General features: G+C 43.1%; 1 long non-coding RNA gene across 1 annotated transcript; it reads right to left on the reverse strand.

Moving 5' to 3' along the window:
* Positions 1–7,561: 7,561 nt before the first annotated feature.
* Positions 7,562–7,742, reverse strand: LOC125756694 (uncharacterized). The gene is made up of 2 exons (XR_007414691.1): positions 7,700–7,742; positions 7,562–7,644 (listed from the first exon to the last, which is right to left on the reverse strand). It is a non-coding gene; the product is annotated as an uncharacterized LOC125756694 (long non-coding RNA).
* Between the last annotated feature and the right edge of the window lie 1,287 nt (positions 7,743–9,029).

Below are 9,029 nucleotides of genomic sequence, written 5' to 3' on the forward strand. Positions count from 1 at the left end.
CCCACGTACCGTGGGAATTGATGGTATGCGAAGCGTGGGCGAGAAAGTATCTGTGGCGTAATTTTTCACATTGACCAAAACATGACGGAATGACGTTAGACAAATGCGTAAACGGCATGCGCACACATATGTTGAACAGTCGCACATGTCTTATATAACCAGTTTACAGTTTCGCGACGCTGCTAACAGCAACATGGGTGTTATCAACACCAGACGCAGTAGGCTGATATGTAGTGATTATATTCTTCAATGCTGGGTAGCACGATTTCGAACAGGACAAAGAAAGAACACAGATGCGCAGAAGAGCCGCTTTTCAGAACTAAGCTTTATTCGGAAAAATTTCTCTAGATATATACACAGCCGAGTGGCACGCACAGGCGCACTGCACGTACGTTACAGTCACAGTTGCAGTTGTTATGCTTGTACTTGTGCGTTATGACGGACAACGCACGCACGTTTCACGAACTCTTGTGCATGAGTGGAAAGGGTTCTTGACAGTGCTTGAACAAGGTCATCATCACCGTGATCAGTGAGCACCAGCAGCTGGACCCGACTTGTTATCGAATTATTCCGTTCGTGATCGCGCCTACGAGGGGTCTAAGTGTTGTGAAGTGCAATGTATAGCATAGGTGGAGGTAATCCTGGATGCCTCTTACGAAGAAATGATCTGTGTTGCCTCCTGTCCTGGACCTGGCAACGAGGTCTTGTGATGCTCTGTTCACATCCAAGCTGTCTTTCATGCAGTGTAACAAGCAGGCATTGTTGGGTTTTGATAAATCAATGTTGAAGTCACCGGCAATGAACAGGGGCATAGTCCTCTCGGCAGAGTAAATGTAGGTAGCACTGACCCCTGTTTTTGCGTGTTCCGTCATCAGCTCCGTCACTTTCTTTGCGTCCGCCACGGTGGTGTAGCGGCTCCGGTGCTCGGCTGCTGAGCCGAAGGTCGCGGGTTCGATTCCGGCCGCGGCGGTTGCATTTCGATGGTGGCGAAACAATAAAGAGACGTGTACTGGTGCTGTATCAGTGCACGTTAAACACTGGTGAACACTGGTTAAACACTGGTTAAACACTGGCTAAAGAACACTGGAACAATAGTGAAAATTTCCGGAGCCCTCCACTACGATATGATGATAATATCTTGGTTTTGGGATGTAAAACCCCTACAATTCTTATTATTATCACTTTCCTTGCGTGTTAATGTGTATGTTCGCCGTTACTGTGTTGATTGAGACTCTATCACCTGTGGCACATACCCGCATAAAATGAACTCTGGTATGCGGGTATGTGCCACACGTGTCTGATAGAAAGGGTTTCATGACGTACGCGACAGGTATTTTGCGTTATTCATGTCATGACCAGTAACTTATGTTCTTCATGCACTGAACCTCTGCTATGCAAATTTTGGTATATTATAACCCATGGAGGCCACCAGAAGAGCGCCCAGACGTAGGCGGCTAGCTAGCTAGCTAGATAGATAGATAGATGGAAACGGCCAAAGTGCTTGAGGTTTGCTAAGAAATGCTTCGCATTTAAAAATGTGGGCCTATAATTAGACGGGTCATGCGCACAACCAGGTTTAGAAAATAGCATTATATCTGCTGTTTTCCAAACAAGAGATACCACGGCGATGTAAAATGAGTGACGATAAATAATTAGATTATTGAGCCACACTCACTGGTACTGTGTAGAAATATTATGAAAACTTTTAAGTCATTTCTTAGAGCGCACCGGATTTCTTCGATGTACAGCGTTCATTGCTAATTAAAGAATATTAACTTATTTGACTCAATTGTGCGAATTTCGGTGATCATCAGTTTCCGAGAGGGTGTGCTTCTCGATGAGACTAGGCCCATCGAACACTCCTGAACTTCCTGAACAAAACAGATTTGGCTTTCCGTCTGGAGATATTTCTTTGTGTTCCAACTCAATTCTGGTTTGAGTGTCTGACACTCGTTAATTTCCTGTATTCTTGCTTCTTTCGTTTTTTCTATGTTAATTCCCTGTATTTATTCCCTTTTCCAAAAGTGTAGGCAGGCGATATGCCCCTCCGGGTGGACATTGTCAGCCCGCTTGTTTCATCTATGTCTTTGTATTTCGCGTATGCATATTTAATATTATTAATCATGATCACAAGTGCTGCTCTAGAGAATCGAAACCATATTAACGTCTCAAGTGACTTCTGTTAACTTTCACAACAGTCATTGCAAAGTATGAATGAGAGCACCTAATGAAGCAATGATATTGAGCACACTGTCGCGTTTTGCCGTTTATCTGCTTGATAGAGATATAGAACTGTGGTGCTACGCAAAGCGCCCCCTACGAGAGACTCCGGCAGTTTTTTTATACCAGATCAAAACTGAAAAATTTCATTGCAGTGCCCACCCTTTGGAACATCTTGGGAGAGAACTTGTACGCGCCAGCAACAGGCAGGAAACACTTATCCACCAGCTTCGCCCTTAACCGTGTTGCCTTCGCCTTCTGAGCAATTCCTGAAAGAGAAAAAAAAGTGAAGGTCCTCACCACCTTAATTTTAAACACACAAATACTCGCGATTAAATGAAGTGTAAATGGAGATTACAGTAATAGAGGTAATCAGTTCGGACTGATTAATTTTTGAGTCAGAACTTCACTACAGTCCGTTCCAGAGTCGCGGGCTTACCCGTGGAAGTGATAATGAAGGTGAAAGATTGATTTACGAATTTCTTGCCACAAACTCCATGAATGAATGCCAGCGTGATGTCTCGAATTTTAAAATGCTTTCTGTTTTCCTGTTTTTGCCACATTGGCCTAAACTTCCCCCCAAATTTGGTACATTATGTCTCTCTTCACATAGGAGTCAATGTGTTCCACTGTTGCCAATTAAGAAGTATGTCGGCCTTAGGAGATGTCTTAGGAGAGGCCTCAGGAGATCAATATAAGATTGAGGAAAGAATTCTGGAATTACTTGGATGCGACAGTTATAAGCAAATTAAATTGCACTCATCATGCATAAAACCTGTGCTTGTGAGCATACTAAGTATTACGTTTTTGACGAGAAAAAAAGCGAAAACAACGAAAGTGGTCAATTATTCGCGCACAAAACGCATATGCGCCCAGTTCTACAATACGCTTATGCAGTTTGAGGTGCGCATTGGAAGTGCTGTTAATAAAGAAAGTGTACGTATTCAGCGCATCTCTGCACATTTTGTATGATCGAAACATAGGCGTACAGATCGGGTGAAGCGCACGTTCAAAGAATGCGATTTGGAACTGTTAGAATGAAGATAACAGAATTGTCAGGTGGAATAGTTTTCTTTTTCTTTCATATATAGCCTGCAAAACTAAAAATAACCGTAGACACATATGTAAAGCATGAGCTTCACAAACAATGCCAGCTAACGTCTCACACCATCATTGTGGAAACGATGCGAACGCGCATTGATTTTGGGCTCATTGCCAACGCGCACTGAGCTCCTTAAGCTTTTCGTTGCACCTGGTAGTGCGAAGAGTAATTATCATCATCATGATCCGGTACATGCTCGACTTCGTCGTCGCCTTTGGCGCACGTGTTCTGAGTGAAGCCTCAAAACACGTGCGCCGATATCTCCGGCGCGGCCTGATGGGTCTCTCCTGATTGTTGTCTCCTCTCACCCCTGATTGTTGAGAGGAGAGAACGAGTACAGTGATAGAGATAAACAGACAAACAGAAACAGAGAGGCAGCAAAAAAAAAAAAGATATAAAGAAAGAGAAAATTATGGCGAAAAAATATTTCCGGTGCGGCAGCTTGATTCGAACCCGCCTACCCCCCAATCTGAAGGCGAGCGTCCTAAAGTGACGGGAAAAGTGGCGGGAAAAGGAAGTGAGAGCTAGGAGGAGAGAAAGGAGGAGTGGAGAAAGTAAAGCATAGCAAAAAGAGAAGGGGAAAAGCAAACGGAAAAATACAGAAAGAGAAAGTAAGATAGATACATATATAAAGAAAGAGAAAGAGATAGAAAGAAAAAGGAAGCGATAAATAGAGAGAGAGAAAGAAAGAAGGGCCAGAACGAGAAAGACAGAAAGAGTGAGAAAGACAAAGAAATACATGAAGACAGAAAGACAAAAGTAGAAATAGACAGATCCAAAAATACAGAGTGAACAGAGAGATGAAAAAAAAAGAGACAAAGAAAGGAAGGAAGAAATCGCAAAATAAAGAGAAACAAATGAGGCCGCCCAGCTCCGCATCCCCTTCAGGATTGACATGACTAGTGCGAAGCATCACGCAATAAGTAGTCACGTGACTAAAATCATGTAACATCCAGTCACGTGAATAAAAACGACATAACACTCACGTGACTAAAATCACGTACTTTGACAACTAGCGACGTGACTAGAATTATGTAATATCATGTGACTACTCGCGTGACTTAAAGTCGCGTACCGTCACGCAACATCTAGACACGGGACTAAAAATCACGTAAAATTTTGTCGCGAGCCTAAAATCACGCAACATCGCGTAATAGTTGGTCAGGTGACATGTCTCTCCATAAATCACGTAACACAGAGCGACGTGACATGTTCCCACCAAGAACCACGTAACAGCTTATGACGTGACTAAAATCACATCACGGAACAAGTAGTCGCGGGACATATCTAGCCCATTCTAGCTAAATCTAGGCATACTTAGAACTACTAGCAAAAACTTAGCCTCTCTGCACAAGCTTGGCAATACCAGCAAAACTTAGCTAGGTCCAACAGTAGCTCCTCTGATGGTTCCAGCCTTACGCCACTAGTGAAAGCTGAGCCATTTTTTTTTTTTTTTTGCCTGATGCTATTAACTTACGGAACAGTTTGCCAGGAGACGCTGCACAGTGAAATGATGGATCCGATAGATAGAGCGAATTTATTAGAAGGCAGAGAGGTCGGCCTGAGCTTGAGCGCTCTAGCCTGCTACTCTGCACAGGGGAAAAGGGGAAGGGGGAAAAAGAGTTATAAAATGATGATGGGGACAGGAAGAGGTGATGGATCCTATTGTCAAATATTCATAGAGGAGCATTTTCGCCAGTATGCTGTGACGTTTTAGTCGACCGTCGTGAAATGTACTTGTATATGAAACTTTTATTCTTTGCACGCTCCTTGTCGCGATATTGAACGAAGGGTTAACAGTATGCCGAAAAAAAAAATGAAATAAATAATTAGCCGCACTACGTGAATGATACCTGTGTAATACTTATATTTACAATTACCAGTCAGTAATTAGAGGTAGCGAAGTATTTTTTCACGACCACTGTTATTTGTCAACCTAATGTGATTAACAAGATTTTAGGTTGTGTGTCAGGAGTAGTTGAGCTGGAAAATAACGACCGAGCAGTGTTCTAGACTACGAAAAGCCGAGAGAAATCAACTAGGCTTGTCCGCCAAAGAAGTTCTTCGCATGCATTTGCAAATGTATTGACGTGAATTGTGCCCCCCTTAGGTTCAAGCTCCACCGCTTACAAAACAAAGCGTGAGCGTTCCCACATCTCGACCAAATGATAAAAGATAATTTGAAAGGCGCTACGTGGCTCAGAAGCTGCTTAAGGCGGCCGTTAGTTCGTGAGCTGCGAAGAGAAAATGACCATCTTCATCATAAACCGGCACACGCTATCTTCGTCCTCTTCTTCATCGTCTTCCTCCTCTTCATCTTCTGTTTCTTTCCAAGAACACAGGCGCCGATTTGTCTGGCGCGAGATGCAATAATGCTGACGTGCTAGACAACAATTACAGAGAGAAAATGAGAAAGAGAGAAAAAAAGAGAAATGAAGGTAGAGAATGAGAGAAGTTTAAGGAGAACATGAGGGATGATTCTGACAGCTAGACGATATGGCTTTGTGTTTATTAGGGCAGATGGTCACTTAGTGTCTGTACATAAAACTGGGGACGTGCGAAGCATGTAGGCAAGCAGGGGCGTAGCCAAGGGGGCGGGGGGTGGTTCAACCCCCCCCCCCCGAAATTTTTCAGTTTTGCTTGCGTATGTATACACGCACACATACAAACGCACGCACGAACATACATAAAGTATGTGTTGAACCCCCCCCCCCCCCCCCGAAAAAAATTTCTGGCTACGCCCCTGTAGGCAAGGGTGTTCCAGCCCCACTAACGTGAAACCTGGAGAGGTGCGATGCATGCTGTGTTTCGAGATATATTTCTTTGGTGAGGCACTAGTGGTACCACGCCTGAAACCGGGCATCTAAGGAAAGGTGTTTCCGCTCCACTACCGTCGTCGGAACGCAGCTTACCATTAGGTCTTCTTCTTATACTTCTTCCTTTCCATTTTCTTTTTTTTTTCTTTTTTTCTTCTTATTATTTTTCTGTCTTTTCTTATTATTATTATTTTTCTTCCTTTTCTTTTCTTCTTCTTCTTCCCTACGTTGCCGGTGTCTGTTAGCTACGGCATGTGGGCAGAGTGTTTCAGCTCCACTAACGTCGTCCGCTATTTGTTGGACTAACTGTTCCCTTCTTCCTTTTTAGCGGAAATTTGGCGAGTAGTGGGCATTACCCAATTTTTGTGGCGCACACGCGTTTTATGTTTTATGATGGACCGTCGCTACATGACACACCGTGACATTAGACGCCGGCAAGCCGAGCCCTCCCTAAGGTGCTTCGCACCTAAAACATTTCTTCGTGAGGCGAGATTCAAATCCACCTCCAATGATCCGAAGGGGAGCGTCTTAACGACGCGACTATCCAGGCTTGTTTTTTTTTCTTTATTGTCGGCTATCCAGGCACGCTAGCAGAGCGGCGCATTATAGCATAACCTTGCATAGTGCAGTATAGCAAGGGGGCCGGAAAATGAATTGAGGGAAAGGAGGACCAATATGAGGGTGAGGGGCAAAGAAAGAAGATAGGGAGAAAATAAAGCATACCACATAAAGAAGGAGAGAAAGAGAGAGAATCAAAGAGAGAGAGTGACAGAAATAGCGACAAAGAGAGAGAGAGAGAGAGAAAGACAAGTGACAAATACAGAGAGAGAGAGAGAAAAAGAAAGGGAAGATAAAGAAATATAGACCGAGAAAGAGAAAGAAATAGAAAGACAGAGCGAGACAGAAATGAGTAAATAAAAAGAAACGAAGAGGGACATTTACAGAAAGAAAACAGAGAGAAGAGAGAAAAAGGAAGAAATAGAGGCAGAAAGAAAGAAAAATAAGTTTGCAAAGCTTAGCAAAACAGCAACAGCCAAGGCTAGCTAGGTGGCCATCAGCTCCGCTGTCTCTTTAGCATTGCGCTTCCTGTTCCAGCTGCGCAATTTTATCTTATAATGTTGCGACGCAAACGCACGTGGGGTAAACAAATGACTACACGAAATTCATGCAGTAAGGTAAAACTGTTGGATACGTGTTTTCTCTTCGCAGACATCAAACTTTTCGTCTTTGCAGGCAGCCAAGGAAAGCAGTGAGAGACCGACAGATGAGCCCGAAAGTGAAACTGCGGACATCAACCTGCGCATCGTCGCGCCGTTAGTGAGTGTTGGTGAGGTTGGATGGCACGTATTTAAAATTTCATACCTGCGTATAATCTTATGCATTCGCTTATACATGTACGTAGTTTTATTTATTTATTTATTTGTTTATTTATTTATTTCACAATACTGTCAACTCTCTTGCGAGAGTCCTTACAGAGAGGGTAATGTAATAAAAACAGAAAAGAACCTCATTCGCAAATACACAAATACAGGTTACATCAAGGTCAGCGGTACACTCGCACCGATAGTCTTCCAAGGTCTGTTCAAATTTGGACAAATCATCCTGTTCGACAACACACTTCGGCAATTCATTCCACATTTCAACTACGTCCTGAAAGAAGGAGTACCTGAACCTGTCGGTGTGAGTGATGTACGCTTGGATTGTCCGGTTGTGGTTCGTTCTTGAGCTCTGTTTACCTGGTGGCAGCAAGTATACTTCTTTGTTAATACTTAGTTGACCATTTATTATTTGAAATAATAGCTTCAGACGATTTTTCCGCCTGTGCGTTTCTAACAGATGCAGGTTAAAAGAACGAAGCATTTCCGTGACTGACTCTGTCCCTCGATACCGGGAGCATATAAATCGCACGGCGTACCTTTGAATTTTTTCTAATTTTTTTAGATAATTTTGATGAGGGCTCCATACCACCGACGCGTACTCAAGAGCTGGCCTTACAAAGGTTTTGTACGCAGTAAGTTTCACATCGGGTGTTACATCCTCTAGTTTTTTTTCGCAGGAAACATAGCCTCCCGTATGCCCTTGAACAAACATTGTTTATGTGTACGTTCCAGGATAAATTTTGCGATATCGTTAATCGTAGATACTTAAATTGAGCAGTATTTATTAAGCACTTATCTCCAATGGTATATGAAAACGAAAGACGGTACTTCTTTGTAGTAATGTGTGTGTATATAGATTTAGAACAATTAATTTCCATATTCCACTTTTTGCACCATTCGCTCAACGCCTGTAATGATCTGTTAATTTTAACTTGGTCCTGCTTGTTTCGTACTGTAGAATAAAATAAACAGTCATCCGCGAACAGTTTCAGTTTTACACTTGGCTCCATGATAGGAGAAATGTCATTGATATACACCAAAAATAAGAGTGGTCCCCGGACAGATTCCTGCGGTACTCCCGAGAGCATCGCCAGTGAATCGGAGACATGACCATCCATTCTTACCTTCTGGTTGCGATCGGTTAAGTATGCTTTAATCCAATTTATAAGAGTGGTATTAAGTCCAACTGTGTCTAGCTTGTAAATCAACTTATTTTGGGGCACCTTATCGAAGGCTTTGGCAAAATCTATGGCTATTACATCAACCCGCTCCCTAGTATCAATTGCCTTAGCGAAATCGTGAATTGTCTGTATGAGTTGTGCGATAGGAAAATGTATTAAAGGGAAAGCAGGCACCCGTAAGCACACAGTACATAACTCACATACCGCTCCGGAGGCAGGGTTGCCAATAAAGCACCCTTGACAAGATTCACATCTACTGACCTGTCGACACGTGCCTGTTATAAATGGTGCCTATGCAAGCGGTTTGAGCACGACGTGCTTCAAAAGTGCA

This window comes from Rhipicephalus sanguineus, unplaced genomic scaffold, assembly GCF_013339695.2.
Source record: "Rhipicephalus sanguineus isolate Rsan-2018 unplaced genomic scaffold, BIME_Rsan_1.4 Seq484, whole genome shotgun sequence".
Taxonomy (NCBI): domain Eukaryota; kingdom Metazoa; phylum Arthropoda; class Arachnida; order Ixodida; family Ixodidae; genus Rhipicephalus; species Rhipicephalus sanguineus.